The sequence below is a fragment of the Myotis myotis genome, unplaced genomic scaffold, assembly GCF_014108235.1.
Source record: "Myotis myotis isolate mMyoMyo1 unplaced genomic scaffold, mMyoMyo1.p scaffold_m19_p_9, whole genome shotgun sequence".
NCBI classification, from domain to species: Eukaryota; Metazoa; Chordata; class Mammalia; order Chiroptera; family Vespertilionidae; genus Myotis; species Myotis myotis.
Window position 1 is genome coordinate 27,118,441 of NW_023416401.1, and position 21,685 is coordinate 27,140,125.

General features: G+C 51.4%; 1 non-coding gene across 1 annotated transcript; it reads left to right on the plus strand.

Moving 5' to 3' along the window:
• The first annotated feature begins 21,378 nt into the window (after window positions 1–21,378).
• Window positions 21,379–21,483, plus strand: LOC118663850. Its single transcript, XR_004970158.1, has one exon. It is a non-coding gene; the product is annotated as a U6 spliceosomal RNA (small nuclear RNA).
• Window positions 21,484–21,685: the final 202 nt, after the last annotated feature.

Below are 21,685 nucleotides of genomic sequence, written 5' to 3' on the forward strand. Positions count from 1 at the left end.
GTTGTGCATGTCCCCTCCGGCTGTCCAGGTGAGGACACCCCTCGACACCCCACCCTCCTTCCAGAAAAAATGATAACCCACTGATGCCAACTCTTAGCAGGATCCTTTCTTTGAAACTCGAGATCTTGTCTCGGGAAAAAACAAGGAGTCTCGGTGAGGTAACTTCTGGTTGTGCAGGGCAGACACCCAGCGGGACCAGCTGGATTGCCAGGACACAAGACACCTGCAGGAAGTGGGAGGTGGGCCCAGGCTCAGGAGGGCAGGACCAAGACCTGGAGGCTGTCATATTCCAGGTGGCCACTCTGCCCCTTTCCATGGAGCCTCATGTCCTCACTGGCCATTTATTTCATTCCTCTCTTCTTCCTGCCTCTCCAAGATCATGGCTTGAAATGGCGGCCCCATTGTATATCTTCTTAATTCAGTGACCTTAAAGAGATTCTGATCGGTCTGGATCAGGTCAGGTGCTCTGTGCTCATCCAATCAGCCCTGCAGGGGAATTGGGGCTGTTGAGGCCTCCCCTGTGAGTGTGTGGAGGTCCGTCTTCACAGTGGTCCACCTCCGAGCCCTAGGGATTGTACTAATCTTGGGGATGATGCGTGGGTCCTGGACACACAAATCTCCTTCGCTGAATGGATTAACCTGCCTCCCTATCAGGGGAATCTACAAATTGCTTTTTAATAAATGGCCTCTTTGGAAAGTGTTCCAGAGAGAAAGATGATCTCTGGCTCCAACAGCAAAAGTCGGTTTCCCTTTGAGATAAGGACTGATTGGTAACACTCATCATCAACTATTAATTTTACTTTTGTGGGATGAATTCCAGGAGAATTTCTCTTTCATGGGCCTTTCAAATTATAGGTGCTTTTGAGCAAGAGTTTCCATAAGCCGTTTGTCTAGCTAACCCTCACTAATGGGAGAAGTTTTGAAAATAATTTGATTCCCTCCCCCATGTCTCCCCTTCCCAGTGAGCTGTAGAGCCTGTGAAAATGTGAGGGGGTGGGGGTGGCTTCAGAGCGCAATGCTCCACATTCATACAGAAACAGCACACACAGCCCCGGCTCTTCCCCAGCAGCACTTGGAATGAAATCAGGAGCTTTGATTTTCTTAGTCTTTTTAAAAGTCAGGACTCTTTTTTTGTTTCACTTTAATATATGGAGATATAATTTACATACCATCAAATTTGCCCTTTTAAAGTGTACAATTCAATGGTTTTTAGTATTCCCAAGGTGTGAGACCATCACTACTAATTCCAGAACATTTTCTTCACTTCTAAAAGAAAACCAGCCACCCCAGATAATCACCAATTCCCCCAGCCACCCTAGACAATCACTAACCTATGTTCTGTTTCCATGGGTTCTCCTGCTCTGGGCATTTCCTATAAATGCAGTTCTCTGTGTGGTTTTTTGTGTCTGGTTTCTTTCACTTAAACCTAATCTGCTCAAGGCTCACCCATGCTGTAGCATGTATCAGTGCTCCTTTTTTTGTGACTGAGTAATCGTTCATTTCATGAATCACTCTTTTGGGTTTAAGTGCAGAACAAGTCACATTACCTTAAATAAACAAATGGATGTAAGGGCTCATCTATAATAATAAACGTGTAATATGCTAATTAGACCAGATGTCCTTCTGGATGTCCTTCCGGACGACCTTCTGGACAAAGCGGGGGCTGTGAAGGAAGCCCGGTCCCAGGTGCCAGAGGGAGGCCGGTGCTGGCAGCCAGGGGAAGGAAGGCCGACTCTTGCACGAATTTCGTGCATTGGGCCTCTCGTATTACAGAAGAGACCAGGGGTGTGGTATGCAGAATTCTAAGATGACCCCCAGTGACCTTCTCCCTCGTATAATCTTTTGCCCTGGAGGGAGGCATAACCTGTAAATATGATGAGATATTACTCCTGTCATTATGTGATGATGTATGTGACAAAAGGGATGGTGAAGATCTAATTCAGATTATTAGTTGACTTTGAGTTAATCAAAAGAGAGAGAAACCAGATGGGGCTGGTCTAATCACACTAGCCCTTTAAAATGGAGTCTAGGGGTCAGAGGCAGAGGAAGTTATACATTCAAAGCATGAGAGGTATTCAACAGGTATTGTTGTCTTGAAGATGAAGGGGCCCACATGGCAAAGAATGTGGGAGGCCTCTAGGACAGTGATGGCAAACCTATGACACGTGAACTCATTTTTTTGGTTGATTTTTCTTTGTTAAATGGCATTTAAATATAGAAAATAAACATCAAAAATATAAGTCTTTGTTTTACTATGGTTGCAAATATCAAAAAATTTCTATATGTGACACGGCACCAGAGTTAAGTTAGGGTTTTTCAAAATGCTGACACACCGAGCTCAAAAGGTTCGCCATCACTGGGCTAGGAGCTGCTGGTGGTCCCTGGTGGACACCCAGCAAGAACATGGGCATCTTGGTCTTATAGCCACATGGAGCTGTTGATGCCAATCACATGAACTGGCCTGGAGGCATATTTTCCCCCCAGAGCCTCCATAATTCCATGAGCACGGAATATTTCTTCATGCATTTAGTCCCTCTTTGATTTCTTTTACTGGAGTTTTATAGTTTTCTTAATATAAATATCATACATATTTTGAAAACTACAAAACTCCAGTAAAGGAAATCAAAGAGGGTTTGATTTACACTTGCATATTTCAACATTTTGTGTGCTCGTAAAATGAAACTGAACTTTTAATTTTAAGTTCCACTTGTTCATTGCTGATCAATACTAGGAAAGTAATTAGCTTTTTGCACATTAATCTTATATCCTGAAACTTTGCAATAATTGCTTATGAGTTCCAGCAATTCTTTCAAATTACCTACATAGATGATCATGTTATTTGCAAACAAAGACAGTTTTATTTCTACTTTTCAATCTGTATCCTATTATTTCATTTTCTTGTCTGATTGCTTTGGCTAGGACTTCTGGATGGGGAACTCTGCAAAGCACACAGGTGCCAAGGCTCAGAAGTGGGTTGAGTCTGTCTGAGAACTGTGAAAAGGTGGATAGGCAGGAACCTGTCAGCAGAGAGGAGAAGGTGGCGCCAGGCTGGTGGAGAGTTGGGATGCGCTGTGGCAATGGGAAGGTATTAAAGGGTTTTAGGGAGAGAAGAAACATTTGGGGTTACTGCATGATCTGGGAATCTCAGTAAAGTAAATTCATAGTTTAATTGTTAGGACAATTGTGTATGCAGAGACAAATGAGACTATTTCTATAACTGTGATAAAATCATATAAAAAGTACTCAACACTTTTTTTTTTACGTTTGTTCAAAATAATAGGTTTATTTTTCAAATTCATGATAGTTATGTATTTCAAGGTTGACAGGGAGCAGACAAGTTTACTGAATGGCATAAAGGTGTTAAAGATATCAATTTAAAACCAGACCACCAATTCGGTACTTTTCAAAGTAATTTGACTACTGTGTTTCTTTCTCAAACATAAATAGAGAATGTTAATGAATGCTTTGAACCTTTCTTTCTTCAAATTATTTTATAAGCTTTGATGTCAGAATTTAAATTGAAAATAAAATATCAATTATTAAAAGACCTTATATTTTATGAAAGGTCCTATATTTTGCAGTAACTACCAGGGAATACTATGGTGGCTGCTGGCAACTTTAATTTTCCTTCTGATTTTAAAAATGTGCTCATTCCAGAAGATGTGAAACTATATTAACAACTCCGAAGAAGAAAGTGAAAACCAACTATAATTATACTACCCATACGTTACCACTGTTGGCATCTTGGTTTATCACTTACTCAAGTCTATTTTCTGAATATGGGGGCGTGTGTGACGAGAGCATAGACTACACAGTGTTATATCCTGCCTTTTTCACGTTCACATGATATCATGAACATTTTTATGCTATTAAAAACTTCTTTAAAATGTATTATAAAATTATCCCTCAACATTCCCGTCTGGACGATTCATACACTTTTCTCCATTTCTATACTGTTGAACATTTGTATTGTTCCCAATTCTTGCTGTTATAATGGATATTGTAACAGACATCTTACTGAATGATGTTGGTTCACATTTATGAATAGCTCCGTAAGATAAAGTCTTATGCATTACAATGACTGACCGGATCGAGAGTTAGTGCTTTGTAAAGCTGTTGATATGGTTACCAAGTTGCTTCTGGAGACACAGACTGAGAGTCCCACTGGTGGGCGTGCGGGCCATGTCACTGCGCCCGCACAGGCACAGAGTAGCACGCGTTGAGGGATGTTTGTGAAAATCGGATGTGATGTGCTTCCGCTGTTCTTTTAATTTGCAGAGAATTCATTGCTGGGACCAGCTCGTTCTAGGTTTCACCTTGGGTGAATTGGAGGCCCATCCCAGAATCTATTTCACGGCTCATTCAAAAGGAAGACAAGGAGGACTTTTCATTTCATTTATTAAATAATTTAACTCATGTCCCTGCCTGGCCTTCCCGAGGGTCCCCGCGCGTTTCCATGGTGGTTCTCCCATAGGGGGCTCCCTGCTGAAGGAAGCTCTTGATGCTCTGAGGACTTTGAGGTTCCACGGTTCCTTAGAGATGCTCTGTCATCCACAATGCGCCAAGAAGGACCCGCCTGGGACTGGGGGCTCAGGGGAACCTGTTCTGGGTGAAAGTGGTGGCTGCATCCCTTGGGTCTGAGGTGCAGGCAACAGAATCCACACCGAGTTCTGAGGTGCAGACAAGAGGAACCGACCAGAAGGAATGGGGAGCAGGGCACCAGGCCTTGGAGGGCAGGAGCCTGGGTGCCCTTGGGTTCCAGGCAGCGGGGGGGATGGGGAGAGTGTGCTGTTGGGATGCACTGGTGGGAATCGGGGTGAGCTGACTCCTCCAGGGAGAACTGATCAGCCCTTCTCCTTAGGAGACAGGGCCAGAGCACAATATCCACTCCAGGAGCCTGTCCCCAGCAGGATTCCTCGGCCCCAACCCTGTCAGGGACCCACAGGAGTAAAGGTCAAACCTCAGGGGCCGATTCATCACAGTCCCCATCGCACAGGTGGTGGCACTGAGAGCTCCAGGCTGGGCTGTGACGGGGCAGGAGCAGGAGCAGAAGGGGGACTAGGTCTTGGCCACGGGACCGACTCCTGGGTGCCGAACCTTAGAGTGCTCCCCCTGATCCTCCCGAGGCGGAGGAGAGGTGCAGACACGGAACTAGTTTCTCAGAGATCTAGTGTTGCTGCTAAAGGGGAAAAGGAAAAAGCCAACGATTGCTACATTCTGCCTTACGGAGAGCTTCACTGAACACAGACTCCCAAGAAAGAAATGTAACATTTTTATTGAGCTACAGCAAAGCCCGAGGGGTTTGGGAAGCTAATTGCTCGCCCTCCTGTCTTCATGACTATTTCCACGGCAGACAACAGCTAACCCACCTGCGATGACAGCCGTGGTAGTTGCAAGAAATGAAAATGTCCAGTATGACGAGTCCCCACAGTGGACACACAACTGGGTTCCTCCCGCCATTCATCCCACAGATTCTGTTGAGCACCTGCTGTGTGTGGGACCGAGGTAAGCCCAGGGGTTCAGTAGAGGACAAGACAGGCGAGGTCCCCCCCTCACGGAGCTGGGTCCTCCCTGGTGCTGGCAGAGAACAAGCAAGGAGATGAGAGTGAAGCAGAGAATTTCAGAGCGAGGCGAGTGCATGGAGGAAAATACAGCTCGGAGGGTGACGGAGGGGAGGCGTCCTGTTAGATCCGGGTCAGGGCGGGCTCTCTGGGGAGGGGCACTGAGGGGAGACCCTGGTGATGGGAGGAGCCGCCCTGGGACCCGTGGGGAGAGGACTCCAGGCAGCAGGACGGGGACCAGCAGATGCTCCCGTGAACTCGGAGGGAACAGCAGCTGCTCTGGGGGAGCAACTCCTCAGAGGTTCCCCCTTCCCTGCTCAGGTCTCGCCCCTTCCCAAGGGCCGGCTGTGAGGGCCTGTTTGCTGTCAGTCGGGCCCTGGCCTGTGCTGTCCCCGTGGCAATTTGTATTTCTGAGTCTTCCCTTCAGCACATGGAGGGGTGTGGGCACTAGGACTGCACACCTTTCATACAAGTTCTCCCAGGGGCTTGTCCTTCAGGTGTGACTTCCTTCATTCTTTCCCTCTCTCCCTTTCCCCTCCCTCCCTCCCTCCCTCCCCCCTCCCTCCACAATATATATGAAGTGTCTGCTGTGTGTCTGATGGTGTCCCAGGTACTGGGAACAACGCAGTGAGTAAAGCAGAAAGCGCCCTAGGGGTGTACATCCTCATGCTGAGAGGGGAGACTGACGTGTGAGTCAGTATGTCAGGTCCCGGTCAGTGCTTCGGTGGGAAATGAAGCCGGAGGTGGACAGTGAGTGTGGAGGATGCGGTGGTGGGGGTGGTGTTTATAAAGTGGGAGCGGGGAATTCCCTCTGAGAAAGCAGCACAGAGGGAGCAGCCTCAAGACCAGCAGAGGCAATGGTTGTGCAAAGGCCCTGAGGTGGGTTGACCTGGCTTTTGCAGGCACATCCAGGAGGCCATGAAGCCATTATAGCTGGAGAGGAGAGGGCGGGGGAGAGGGGCTGGGGAACCAGAGCAGTGAGGGGCCCGAGGCAGGCAGACCCTCGGCCACTGTAAGGACTTGGTTTTCACTCTGAGCAGGTGGAGGCAGAGGCTTTGGCAGAGGACTGACAGGCTCACTTGTTCGTTTCTGCCGCTGTTGGCTCAGTCGAACTCCCTTCTCCAACAGGACGTGGACTCGACTGTCCCGGAATTGGTGGCCGAGGTCTGGGCTCTGGCGTGGCTGCTGCTACATGCGCTCCTGGCTCCCATGTGGCTCGGTGGCCCAGGGGCGGCTCTGCCCGGGCCTCCCATTCGTGGCATTTCTCACATGCCCCCTCCCATGTCTGGCCCTTTAAGAGCCTCATTACACTTTGGCACGGAGAATGAGGCTCAGCAAATGGCTCATAAAGCATCTTTTTAAAGGTTAATGGTCACTGGCGAGGGAAGAAAGGGCCACTGAGCACGAAGCTGTTTTTGATGATGTGGATTTTTCAATTAAGTGAAATGAGAGTCACGCCTCCTTACAGGTACCTGGCCTGATTGGCAAGCAGCCAGGGAGGCCTCGGGGTGTCTTGGAGGCTGGGACCTCAGCCCCATGTGAGCTGCAAGTGCTGTTACAGCAGCCACTCCCAGGTGAGAGGAGTGGGTCAGGCGGTCCCAGCTCTGCTGCCTGCTGGGCCCCTGTGAGCTGTGTGTGTGGGAGGCGGTTCTGGAGGATTCCATGCTCTGGCCAGTGAGCTCTGGGAGGGCAGGGACAAAGTTGGGTTTCAGGTTTCTGTGCATGGTACCTGGGACCTGATCCATCCATGATAGGTGTACAGGTGGGCCGGAGTTGGGTTGATCTCAGGTCACTGTGTCCTGCTCAGTGGACCTGGGACAAGGAGGGTAATCAACCTGGGTACTTTCCTGGTCATACCTCATCAAACTCAGTGTTTACAGGTCAGAGTGTGATAAACGGTGTCTGTGCATTAGTTGGGATGAGTGTTAGCAGCTGCTATGACATCAACCCCCAAACCTCTGAAGTGTTGTCTGAGTGGGGCAGCTCTCCTGGCAGGATCTCCTCCAAGTGGTGGCTCAGGTATTCAGGCTCCTTCAATCTTATAGTGTCACCATCTTCAACTTGTGTGCTCAAGGTCACTGCCTGGCATCACCTTACATCCCTTGTACAATTCATCACCTTACATCCCTTGTACAATTGTTCTCTTGGTCAGAACTCAAGCACGTGTCCCCAGATTCACTGCAACTATGCTGGGAAATATCATCTTAAGTATTCAAGAAGAGGAAATGGGATCTGTGAGAGGGTGGCTGGTCTGGATCATGGCTGGTGAGTTGGTAGCTGTAGGCACTGGGCACATGGGGTTTATTCACTCAACATCAACATACACTATGTTTACTGAGCTGACCCAGTTCCAGGCACTGAGGACACAGCTGTGAACAAGACAGACAAGGGCCTGGCCTTATGGAAACTCCTTTCTCATGAGGGAGCGACAATAAGCTAATACATGAAATGAATATTTACTATAATGCTGGTTAGTGATTAACTATAAATGCAAGCACAGTACAGGAAGACAGGGGCTGCAGAGGGGTGAGATGTGCTATTTGACATAAGTGGTCAGAATGGCTGCTCTGACCTGGTGATGCTGAGCATGGACAGGAGGTGAGGAAAATCATCAGGGAGAAGAGATGTCCAGGCAGAGGGAAGAGGTGCTGAGGCACAGAGGTCGGGGTGTGCTGTGCCTTTTGAGGACAGTGGGAAGGTTGATAGGGGCGAGCATGGGATGACGGGGTGGCCAGGGAGGTTGGGGAGGTGAAGATGTCAGGAGAGGCAGAGAATGTTGGCCTCATGGGGAGAGTTTCAGTTCATTCTTGGGCCAGTTGGAAGGTCTTGGGTGGCTGAGAGCCAGCAGCACCCCAACTAGGTCCTGAATGAGAGCCCTTCTGGCCTCCGGGAGGGGAAAAGCAAGCCCAGAGGATAGAGAAGGCAACAGCTGTGAAGTTATGAACAAACAAGGGAGGCAGTGGGGGAGAGGAGATGAGCAGCCGGCAAGGAAATGGTCTTGTCACCTCCCCAGGACCTGTGGGTTAGAAATGTCTCACTTGGCGTCAAAGGCATTAATTATAAGGACTACCCCCTCCCACAACACAGCTGAGGCTCATGTGAACATCTTGCTTTACAAAAAGTATTGAATGAATGAATGAATGAATGAAGGGAGGAATATCTGGGTCTGATTCTCAGTAGACATAGAAGCAAAGTACGTCCACCTGACCATGGAGAATGTTCAAGGAGCCTGGGTTTCCCCTGAGGACATGGCAGGTCATTCCCTCTCTGGGCCTCAGTTTCCCTGTGGATAAACTGAAGGGGTGGGTCTAAAAAACTTCAAAGGACTCTTTAGGAGATAAGCACCTGTGACTATGCTGAGTGTCTTGCAAAGTCCTAATGGGAAAGTGGGAACATCCTGTTATTCCCCATGGGGGGAAGGGCATCCATGACAGGCTCTTCGTCTGGAGTAAGTGGGGACTTTCGATTCTTTCATCATCGTTTCTTCCCTCACCTTGGCCTGTAGGCCAGGTGTGAGTGGCCCCTGTCTGCCTCTCCAACCCCATCCTTCTTCCAGGTAGGTTATAGCCTCAGAAAAACCAAGCTTGTAGGGTGATTCTTCTCTGTGTAGTTTTCAGGGTCTCAGGCTCCTTCTGTCTTGCTGCTCTGTCATCCTGTATAGTGAGGCTTCTCCCACATGGTCCATCAGGTCCCCATGCCAGTCAGCAGGGAGAAGGAGGAGGGGACAGGAAGGGTACAAAGCTTCCCTTTTCTTCAAGGGGGTGGGCGAGGACCCAACAGCTGTGCACACAGATCTCTTCCCCACTGGCCATAGCCTGGCACATGACTACCCCTGGCTGCAAGGGAGGCTGGGAAATGTAGTCTTTATTTTGCCCAGATAAAAGTCTGTTGCTGTGAGGGGAGAGTGGATATCAGGAGACTAGACAACGCTGCCTAATCTTGCTCACATTGCTCCACCCCGGGTGACCTGTCGTGGTGTGTTCAGGACTGAGGACTTGCCTGGCACACAGGTTTTGGAGTGCTAAACTGGGAATGTTCTGGGCAGACTGGGATGAATTTTTCTACTCTCTTTCAGCCACACTGGCCTCTTTTCTTCTTCCCAAAGGGGCCGAGCACGTTCCTGCCTCAGGGCCTTTGCCTTCGCTGTCAGCTCTGCCTGGAACGTGCTTTGCACTGCTCTTCCCATTCGGAAAGGATTACTGGGCGCCCGCCTTGTGCATGGTCTGCTGCACTACACACTGCATGCCAGGAGCAGAGTGAAAATTCCAACCATGCTCGTCACACAACGAGATTGATTCTGTCTCCTCCTCCCCGTCCACTTCAGTTTCAAAATCCGCACGGATTAGTCATTCTTACTCTCCGCAGCCCTGAAAGGCACGTCTCTTTCCCTACGGCCCTGGCCGGGCTCTCACAGGGTCTGATAGACCTGACATTAATAATAACCTGAAAGAAGAACATGTACTGAATTCCAAGATTATGATCTAGGAAACGAGGGTTTGGAAGAGATATGTGAGCCTAATAAAGGCAAAGGGTGGATTGAAAGGAAGTGTTTGATGGAGAAACTTTTCGTTAAAAACAAGCCAGACCTCATGGGTGAGTTCACCAGTGCAATCTTTCTGGAGTGCAATTTGGCAACCCTGAAAGTGTATAACTTTAGGCCCCAGATTCCATTCACAAGAATTTATCCCAAGGAAATAATAAGAAACATATGCAAAGACAGATCTCTAAGACTTTTTAGAAGAGGAAGTAAGTATAAAAGCCTAAACGCCAGGTGGTGGGGCAGCAGAGACTACTATCTTCTGGCCAGTATGTTCTTCAGATGAGGAAACCGAGGCACAGAGAGCTCAAGAAACTTGCCCAAAGTCACACAGCAGGAAGTGGCAGAGCTGGATTTGAACCAGGGAGGTGACTCCAGAGCTTGAGCTGTTCCCCGGTCGGTTCTGACTCCTCCTAGGCCTCAAAAGGGAATGAGAATGTCTGCGTGGGAATAATGGCCTCCTGAAACCACGAGACACCCCACCCCAGGTGAGACTGGAAAGAAAAACCACCTGTGCAGGTAAAATCTGGTTGTAAATAAGTCTATCAGAAACCAAAAGGCCCTGTCACAAGCATGTCCAGGAAGACTCCCTGTCAGTGGCGTGGAAGTGGTGGAGGCGAGAGGGACAGCAATGAGCAAGACGGGGGACCGGCAGGATGATGGAAGGTGGACGGGTCCTTCCCAGCAGCAGAAACATCATCCCACAGAGAGCTGGCCCATGAGGAGGGAACTGTCCCCCACTTGGACCAAATGGAGCCCCAGCCCCGTGCGGGCCACGCGGTGGGCACTCTGGAATGCCAGCTGCTGTCCCCACCAGTGGAGAAGGAGGAGGTTTGCCTCTGGGGGAACCCAGCCCCTCACTGTGGGGTAGATGGCACGTGGTTGAACATCCACAACCGCTGTTTCCCAGTGCAGAGTCGATCAGATCACAGCTCGAGATGCATTAGTGGGTTTGAAATCAATGCAGAGGCTGCAGCCGGCATTTAAAATCTGCAGAAGACCAGATAGGCTAGATTAGGAAATGTCAGAGTGCGAAGCGTGGGGTGAGGGAAAGCAGGGTTTGGGGAAACCATTATATAAGAGTGTGTTTGCGCGCGCACAAATGAAATGTGTTTCTTACTGTGGCTTGCATTTTAAAATGTTTGAGAAGCTCTGGCAAGTGGCCTTAGTGTCACAGGACAGGGAAGTCACCCTGGGGGTCCAGTGGGCATGGGCTTTGTTTAATTTAGGGAGGAGATTGTAGAGCCTGGAGAATGAGAGAGAGAGAGAGAGAGAGAGAGAGAGAGAGAGAGAGAGAGAGAGAGAGAGAGCAGGACGGGGCCACAGGGAGATGGCACGTGGCTGGTACAGTGACGAGTCCCTGGACCTTTCCCTCGATTTCCACCCTGGTTAAGCCACTCTGGCTCCTTGTTGTCACCACTCTGTAGCTCACGCCCCTGCTTTCCCCTCCTCGCGTGCCTGGCACGGTGCTGGGAAATTAACTGAGGTGCTGGGAAAGTAGTGCACCTGGTCCCCAGCCGGTCTTGGAGTTGGGGGGACACCCACTCTCTTGGTGCTTGGATGGGCTAACCCTACAGGATGCATCGGTTCCCCAGTGGGGTTGGGCTTTATTTCCCTCGCTGGTCACTTGCTGAGGTGGCATAGCCGCCCTTCCCAGAACCTCAGGCCCATCTTCAGACCTCGGTTGCCCTTGTCTGTTTCCCAGAGAAGCAGGCAGGATGCTTATTGACTGCATCCCTCCCCGTCTCCCTGCTCCACCCGTCTGGTATTGTTTGGGGTCCAAATAAAATACTTGAACTTGAAACCTTGCTTCAGGGTCTCCCTCTGGCGAAACCAAAGCTAAGGCATAGGGTAGAGGGCTTGCTTCTGGTCTGTGTTTACATTCTGTGTATGTGATGTAAGAAGGTATGTGTGCACGTATATAGACGTGTAAGCATATATGTATGCTTGTGTGTAATGCACAGATGTGTGTGTGTGTGTGTGTGTGTGTGTGCGCATGTGTGTATACAGGGGTGGGAAAAAGTAGGTTTACAGTTGTGAGTATACAAAATATAGACTTTATTCTTGTATTATTATGTATTAATTATTGTGTTATTTTCCATACAAACAACTGTAAACCTTCTTTTGTCCACCCCTGTATGTATTTTTTCTGAATTGGGATGGATTTGTCAGACAAAACCTGGGCACAAACCTGTGTCAGGGGTTCTGTATGACAAGGCGGCAGGATGTGGTCCTCTCCTCCCCTGATTCATAGTGAGGAGAGGGGGATTGCAGGGCAAGGAAGGAAACGGCTAGAGAAAATGAGAGGGGGAAGCTGGAGGCCAGAAAGGGGAATGGAGGGGAAGAGGCAGGAGAGGAGGGAGGGGCTGATGACTGAGGAGAGGGGAAGGGAGCAGGGGGCACCTATGGAGCGGGAGGGGCAGCTTTCCTGGGGGCTGAGTCAGTAGCCGCCCTGACTCAGCAGGAATTTTCTATTCAGTGACCCCTTGGAGCTTAAGCCTCAGAACAGAAAGTGTGTCCAGCAGATCTTTGGGGCCATTCAGTTTCCAACCTGTACATGTGGGCTCTGGACACATGTGCAAACTTACACACACACATATGCTCTCTCACACACGCACACATTGGTACACTCACACAGCAAGTCAGGCATCATTGAAATGCCAGGCCATGCCTCTGCCTCCTCCCAGAGCCCCGTGTGACCCTCTAATCAGAGGACGCCATAGTCCGGAGGGTGGGCCCTGACACCGGTCCACCTGCTCTCCATGGCAACCCAGCCTGCTACCTGTTTGTAAGTTGAAAAGCTTCGGGCTGCCACCACCTCTCATTAATTCATGCCGATCAGCAGTTCACTATTCAGCATCCACTGCTCCGTGAGGCGGCAAGGCACACAATTGGCATCCGCTGTGTGTGTGTGTGTGTGTGTGTGTGTGTGTGTGTGTGTGTGGTGAGTTTGGCACACAGTTAGGATGAGGTTGGGGTGAAGTAGCGTGAGAAATACAGCCAATAGTAATTGGATTACGATTGTGGATTGCTTTCAAAGGACTTAACATGGCCTGTTTACCCAATGTTATATTACATCTGGAGAGTTCTGAAGTGTCTCACTGTTGGCAGGTGGAAGGAGAGAGAACACTTGCAAATTCGATTTCATCCCCCGTGCAGCCCCAAAATCACTGGGAAAATGAGGGGTTAACATCCAGGGACAAGATATACGAGAGTGGAAAGTGACATCCATCTTGGAGTGGATCGTGGCATCCATTTTCCTGGGGCTGCCGTGGCACCCACTGGCTGGAGACAGGGCTCATCCTGAAGGCCAGACCCCTCCCTCCCTGGCCTTTGCCCCTGCATGAGCCCCCCTGACCCCTAGGTCTGTAGTATTTGCATCTAGTGTGCCCCTCCCCCCATGCAAAGCCCCCAGGCCCCACCGGGCCAGGTCAGCAGCAGGCTCAGAACATTGTCCTCCCCCTGCAACCCCACCCCCACCCCAGGGGTAGAGCTGAGCTGACCCTGCAGAGGCAGGATAGAAGCCCCACAATGACCATCTCCCTCACAATGGCCATCTCTCCTTAAAGGGTCACTGCTGAAAAACGCCAGGTGGCAGGCCCAGATTTTGGCACCTGACCGGCTCCCATATGCTCCCTGGGACCAAAGCAACGGTCTTTTGTAAGCTCTGATGGGCAACAACTGGCCACTGTCCTTTAATTAGGAGCGTCATGCTAAGCTGTGGCCGCCTGCAGGGCTCCATAAACGTCCATTAAATCGGCCTGTGCACTCTGTGGCTCCCTGCAGTCTGCGAGGGTCCCCTGAGGCCAAGGCGGAGCCCCCAGCCCCAATCTGGCTCCAGAGCCTGAGAACAGCCGCTAAGAGAAAACGTCAATCAGCCAGGACGCCTGGCAACTGCTCAATCCAGCAAATTACTTCTTAAAACCGAAATCCGGGCAGGACTCTGCAAGTTCATGGCGTCGATCTTCTGCTGGTTTTTAGCCGCCTGCGCACATCTAGGGCAGGTTGCTCACCTGCAGGTGGGAGTAGATTTGGAAAGCATGGCCGCCCTGATCAGCTGGGTGCCTTCCCCTCTGCTTCTCGTCCTTATGAAAAATGGTCAAGTCCCCTCCTTGCATTGCCAGGAGCCCCGGTGTCAGGGTGATGGGAGTGATTCAAGCGCCATTTCTTCTGTGCCCTCTGGAGGGGCACCGGTGGTGTCCTGGGCCCTTCCCATCCCGGGAGGCATCATGGAGGCTGTGCCCGGGCCTGAGGCAGGCCAGGTGTGGGGGACAGGAGGCTGGGCCAGGTGTGGGGGACACGAGGCCAGGCCAGGTGCTGGGGATAGGAGGCTAGGCCAGGTGTGGGTGACAGGAGGCTGGGCCAAGTGCAGGGGACACAAAGGATGTTGGATGGTAACACACAGGCTTTCGGTGCTGGGGCTGGGAGCACGGATGGAGACCTTGGTGCTCAATCAAGTCACAAAAACTGGAGAGAAGAAGCTGGGAGACCTGGTGCCAGGGGCTGGGCCATGGGGTCCCGGGGCAGCTGTGAAGTGGCTGCCTTGAGCCATCCTGTTCGGTTCTCTTCCCCCAGACCCACTGTCTATGGAGACCTCCTGCGAGGGGCCCACTGCCCACGGACCTGCCAGTCTCTGTCACTTTCTCTCCCTTTGTCACTGCAGACAGGTGCTCGCAGCCCGTGGTGTTCCCTGCTCACTGCCCTCCCCATGCCCTGCCTCATGCTGTGCCTCTGCCCCTGGTGCCTGGTATCTGTGCAGCAGTGCCAGCCAGGCCGGCTCCCGGGACTGATGTCCAGCTTCTGCACGAAGTACCATAGGCGTCCTGGGCAGAGCTGGGATGGGTGGGGTGGGGCGGATGAATTTCCGTCTCTGCTTCTTCCCCTTTCCCATCCACTCCTTTCTTGGAGCCTCTGCCCTGAATCCTGAGGACTCTGAAGCTCCTGGTGACATCTCAGCCTGTACACATGTCACTTCAACCTAGCCACCACGGCCAGGGCACCGTACCCAACTCTGCTAAACCCCCACACTCAGCCTTTCTCTCCTGCCTCCCCACAGCCTATGGGAATGCAGGGCTTGTCCCAGGGGAAGCCAGCTGTCCAACCACAGGATGCACCAACCCTCACCCCAACTCTGCAGAGACCCCACCAGCCTACTTCCTGCTTCTGTCCCGTGTGCAGAGAACACCCCCTCCAGCTCTTCGGATGACACATTAGCGTCTCTTCATGGGGCTGCTGTGTGCAGTTGGGCCAGAAAGCCACTCACTCAGTGCTGGGAAGGGGCTGGTGCCAAATGTGTAATGGACACCTCGGGGGTCCCCCTAGGGGTGGGTGGAAGAAGGGAGAGTCCAGGTTAAACACAGAGCACAGGGAGGGGCAGGCAGCAGGGGTAATTAATTTTTTTCAAGAGTTGCCAGGCTGCCGTTAAATTCCTTGTCATATAAAAATGTTGGCACAGGCTCCAGGAAGACTAATGTTCCGGTGCCAATTGTGCTTGTCTTTCAATTACACCCTTTGCATGTCAGTCTGCCCCCCTCGGTCTGCTCGCATGCGTTTTTTGGCACCCTGTGCAATATGCTGGGCTCTTCTACGCAAACAGTAACGGTGGACTCTCCTATCACATGCCAGGCACGGTGCTAAGTACAGAAGTCTTTTAACCCTTCCTACAGCTCCGTAGAACCCTTCTCTGTTCTACAGATGAGGAGGCAGGCACAGAGAGGTTAACTAACTGGCCCAGGGTTGCTCAGCTAGTAAGTGGTAGAGTTGGGGTTTGAACCCAGGGGGCCTGGCACCAGAGTTGATGTTCTTAACCACTCTTTGAAGGGGTTCTTAATGGATGCCCTCCCCCGCCCCCAGGTGCAATTACAGGGACTCTGTCTGGGGCAGGTAGAAGGTGGTTTCTCTGTGGGTCCCAAAGGGCTTGCTGGGGAGGGTGGGGTTGGCTGTGACTCAGGTTCCACCCTCCTGCTGTCTCCACAGGGAGCCCCCTCCCTGACCCCTCACATGATCTGTTCCTTCTCCTTCTTCAGGACCCAGGTCAAATGTCCCCTCTGAGCTCCCTGAGTCCCCATCCAAGCCCACCCACGCCCGTCACCCCACCACCTCAGCCTGGTTAAAGTTCTTCCCTGCACTTCATTCTCTGAAATTGTCTGGAGCGTTGCTTTGATTTCTTGCTCATTGTCTGTCTCCTGCTGCAGTGCAAGGTCTGCGGGGGCAGGACTGGGATCAGGGCCCCGGCTGCATCCCCAGAGCCTGGAGCTGGGCCTGGCAGACAGCGTGGGCTCCCCAAGGCCGGTGGGTGGGTTCCTCGCTCGGCTGCTGGAGGTGCTGGGAGAAGCTCCAAGGTCTCCCGATCCCACTGCTCACTTGACAGAGAAAAATGGGGGTTGGGGGGGGCTCCAGAAGCTGTGCCCCTGACCACCCGGCTACACTGCCATACGGGCACACGTCATGGACACACATGACACGGGTCATCACGGAGCCGATGACCTTCCAGCAAGAGCGAAGCTTGTGTCCAAGACTGAGCTCAGCTTCCAGAACCTACTCTGTGTGGACACCCAGTCAATAAACCACGGCCCAGCGCCCTCAGACGGACACGGAGGGGCAGTGTCAGTGTGGGAGGACCCCCTCCACCCGCCCCTGCATGTGGGACACTGAACGTAATGGGGGCGGGGACGGCTCCCCCAGCCCAGCCAGGACGGTGCTCCAGTTCACCTGGCTTCTCTCTTCCAGGGGAAGTCCTGATGTTTCTATTCCTGCTCTGCTTTGCTTTGCTTTTCCTTTTTGGCTCTTTTAGTCGGAGGAGTGACGGGCCACAGGCTGTGGTGGAATGAGAACTGGAAGCTTTGCTTCCCTTGTCACTTCCTGAGCTCAAACCAGGCGGCTTCCTTAGGAGTTGACAGTCGACAGCGTTAGTGTCACAGTCGCTGGAGGAAGATGTTCTCCCAGGAGAGGAATGTGGGGACTTTGTCCCCGGAAACCTGGGTGGGCATGACTGTGTTCTAAAACCTAATGGAGTCTCTCAGCCTGCCGGTCCCGGCAGAGGCGGCTGAGACGGGGTGGGGTGAGGACCGCTGTCGCCGGCGGTGGAGGCTCTGGGTGGCCTGGGTGACGCTCTGTCCCTGGTGGCAGCTGGTGCGCAGGACCCTCCCGGGTAGGAGTCTGGGGCTGCAGGGCCTGGTGCTCTGGCCGCTCGGCTGGGTGACATCCGAGAGTCTGGCTGATTGTGTTGTGTCTTTGCAGCAAACGACCCTGTCCCGCACCTCCCAGGGTTGTTGGGGAAGCAGGGACTGAGCAGCTCATTATCCAAAACCTGAGGCTGAGTTTTCAGTTCGCGACTCGTTTTCGCGTCTGTTTCCGGTCCGTATTGCACGTGTGGTCTCCTGTGTAGCCAACGGTCATGTTACCATTTACTAAACTCTGCCCTTCACTCAGAGTTCACTGGTTTTCCGTAATGGCCTTTTTCTGTCCTGCAGTTCCACGCAGGATCCCAAATTATATGCACTCTGTTTTTCAAGCTTTTTTGAACATGACTCAAAATTAGAAATACATTTTCTATCACAGGACAACATACATGTTTAAATAATTGGGGAAACAAAATATTAAGAACACAATACTTGCTTTTACCAACTGGGATGCACTCTGGTGTTTTCTATTCTGTTCTTCCCCATCCCATCCCACCCCATCCCACCCCAACATAAAAATACCCTTCAGGTGTGATTAGCTGAATAACACATAAATAGGTCCGTATCTGCAGGATAAAACCTCATTTTTCCCGAGGATCCTCTCTTCCGTTGCTTTTCCACGGCGGCTGATAATTCTGTTTCTCTCCTGGGCCCACAGTCAGCCCCTTGCACTGCGGGATGGTGTCTTCATTTGCCCTCGGCCCCCGCACTGGGCACTGGGCCTGATGTGCGTGCTCTGCCAATGCCTACTGCCTGGTGGCTCCATGCATGGGTCCTTTCCTCTCGGTTCTCACACTTGACCTGCTTAGCAGGCTTGAATGCTTAGGGAGCAGCATCCCCTTCCTTTGGAGCCGTGGCTGGTTACTAAAGGAATATTTGCAGGCACCAGAGCTGGAAATGCCTGTCACAAGCCTCACCCAGGCAATGGTGCCATGGGGCCTGAGCTGGCTCCTCCACTGAGGTTCTAGGCATTTTCAGTGACTTTTACATGCAAACCCTGTGACTGGAAAGGCATGCGTGTTTTCAATCGCCACAAGGATTTGGGTAACGATAAATGTCCCTCAATGCCTGGAACGGTCCCTTACCATGACTTGCCCTGAACAAAATGCCAATCGCATCCCCTGTCGAGAGACTCTGACCAAGACCGAACTGCGATTAGACATTACAGAGAGGATGACGGGAGTGTCTGCTTCCTCCCGTGTAAGCTCTCCTTTTGTCCAAATGTCAGTCCGTGAGGGTTCTACCCCGGGAAGCTGGCCGTGGGACCGCTGGTAGGCACGTTTTAGAAAACCACCTGACCCTGGACAGCCAGGCTAGGCTGCAGGAGTCTAACAGATCTGCCCTAACAGCTCCGAGCTCCCGGTTGTGGGTGGAAGGAATGTGCCGGGGGGGCTGTAATTACCGTGGGAGAGGGAGCCATGCTGTGCTCCTTTTGGGTAAATCTTCTGTGGTCACACCCCAGCATGTCTTTCTAATCGCTGCCCGACCACAAAGCATGCATCCCTCCCTCCCCTTTGCATCAGAGATGGAGAGAGCCTTCCTGCTCCTCCACCTCGGGAAGAGCCCCAGCCCTCTCCTGGCTGTGACTCATTCTGTTTTATCAGAGGCCATTGCAGACTCATTAAAATATATCAGCCGGGCCCCTAAGTAGATTAAGGAGCTGCAGAGAGGGTTGAATCGAGTGGAATGGCTGATCATCATTACTTTAGGATACACATTCTTTCTCTTGTTAAGGAATTAAGGCACCATACTTTAATCTTTAACCACAGGTAAGGAAAACTAATCTCTCTGTGGAAACAGAACCCTGAGGGAAATACATGTTTTACAGCTTCAGCATCTGGGGCCACATTAACACATTTCATTTTGTTTGTATAATATGCTGTACTTTGTAAAAATATTTTCTCATGCACAAGTTTATTGAATGTGTGGAAGGTGTTTGCATGTCATGCATATCTATAATTCTTTTCCCAATTAAATTAGAAAAAGAAAAGGAAAAAAGAATGCCAGCAAACCCTCAGGTGTACACTTCCTGATAAGCACAAGGAACTCACATTTGCATTCTTTCCTCCTCTCATATTCCATCCTTTCTTTCTCCATAGTGTGTGTTTAATACTATAAACCAGATCTCCCCCTACCCCTTTCATTCATAAATATGTGATTACTAGAGGCCCGGTGCACGGGATCCGTGCACTGGTGGGGGACGTGGCCTGCGGGGATCGGCCTGCTGTGGGAGCACCGCTCATAGCTCATCCCGGTCTGCTGTCTGCCAAGTGGCTGTGGACCTGCCCTCTGAGTGGCTGCTCCCTGGTCCAGCATCTTCCATGAGGCCAGAGCATTCGCCTCTCCAGGGGACCTGGTCGGGGCCGGGCCCAAGGACAATAGCACTGAGAGGCGGTGGAGTAGGCCTCAGTCGCGCAGTGGCCACGAACCCGCCTCCCAACTTCTGGGGTCAGCTCTGCGAGCCTGGCGGTGCTGTGCAGCCTGCAGGCGTCCGGAGAAGGTAGCAGGGAGCAAGGAGGAGGAGCCTGGGGCAAGGAGGTGACGATTGCAGCCCGGGTTCCTGCCCATCGGCCTGGGGTTCACAGTGGGAGCAGCCACTCATCCCAGTCAGCCGAGCGGCGCTCCCACTGTGGTAGCGCACTGACCACCAGGGGGCAGCTCTTGCATTGAGCGTCTGCCCCCTGGTGGTCAGTGCGCGTCATAGCCACTGGTCGACCGGTCATTCTGGTCGTACCACCATTCGGTCACTGGGCTTTTATTATATAGGATAGATGACTATTGCTTTTGTCTGTTCAGCAGCAATTCCTCCTCCTTCTGGTATCACTGCCCTGATTTTATTTTGGGCAAGTAGTCCCTCCCCTCTTCAATCCATGTGGGACAATTGACTCTGTTAGCCTCCAGCTCTAGATTTGGACTTGGGGCCAGTGTATTCTTCCTCTTTACCTCCAACCCCACCTCCTCAGGCCAAAGAGATTCCTGGGTGGCCAATGAAACTCAGCGCCAGACTTGCTTTGATTTACTGGAAAGAACAGCTCTCTTTTCTCAGGACTTGTTTCTGTGAGGATGTGAGCAGACCCACAGAGCAGAGAGATTCTGTTTGTGTGTGTGAGGTCAGTGTGGAAGAAAACAGCCAAGAATGGGAGAGAAATGGAGCCTTGCAGACATGATTGGAGCTCCTGGACTCAGCCATGCCTGAAGCCAGACCCTTGAGCAGGTTCTCTCAGAATTAGATAATTGTTGTGGGGCCTGTCCTGTACACTGTAGGATGTATAACAACATCCCTGGCCTCTACCCACTAGATGCCAGTAGCATGCTGCCTCCCAACCCCCTGACAACCAAAAATGACTATAGACATTGCCAAGTGTCCTGAGGCAGTGGGGAGGCAAAATTACCGCTATTGAGAATGACTGCCTTAGACTGTCCGGAAGTTATGTGGGTCAATACTTGTCTTTTGCTTATTTCTGTTTGAGTTGGGTTTCTGTTCCTATCTCCAAGAGGCTTTCTGCCCAAAACAAAGCTGTACCTTTAAGATTCAGGGTGACACCTCAAGAAAAAGGCTGGATGACTGCAAGAAATGATGGGACACCCTGCTGCCAAGAAGCCAATTCTAGACTGCAGCTGAGTGGTTTTATGGTCTGCAGCTATATTCTGAGGGGTGAGACTGAGAGCCTCCTACCTCGCCTGGCTGGTGATGAGAAACTCTCCTGGCAGCCTCCGGGGGAGAGGGCCGTGGGTGGGCGATGGCCTGGGACAGCTCCTCACAGCTCCCTTCCTCTCATCCTCTCCTGCATCCGAGGGCTGTGACAGTGCGCCGGGCCCCCCAGGGGGCCGGTGATAATGAAAAGAGGGGTAGCGTCTTCTGGGTGATTGTTGAAAAGAACATGTTGCCACTGTAATAATCAGTTCCAAACAGGTATAGGGCTTCAATCATCTGCCCACAGTGGGGGCGGGGGGCAGGGGGTGGAGGCGGGGATCACTGATCCAAGTAGATATTTCCAGATATTCCCAAATATCTAATTGTTGGTATTTTGAAGGCTGAATATACAAGATTTTTGGTCCACGAGTTGTGTCATAGAACAGACACTGAAGAGCACTGAGAGCGCTTGCTTGGGCAGCACATACACTGAAGTTAGAATGATACCAAGAAGATTAGCATGGCCTGCGGAAGGATGACATGCACATTTGTGAAGCGTTCCACATTTTTATGCAAACTGTAATCAAAAATTGAAATTTTAAAAAGGAAAAAAGAACACAGGGAATTACAAAGTCGACTTTTACATTGGGCTCCGAGCAGGGTTGGAAAAGGCGGCCGGGGTTACAGCTGAATCTGAAATTCTTGCCTGGAAACCCTCCCCTTCCTCCCCAGGCCTCCTGAGGACCCAGGGTGTACACAGCGATGATACTGG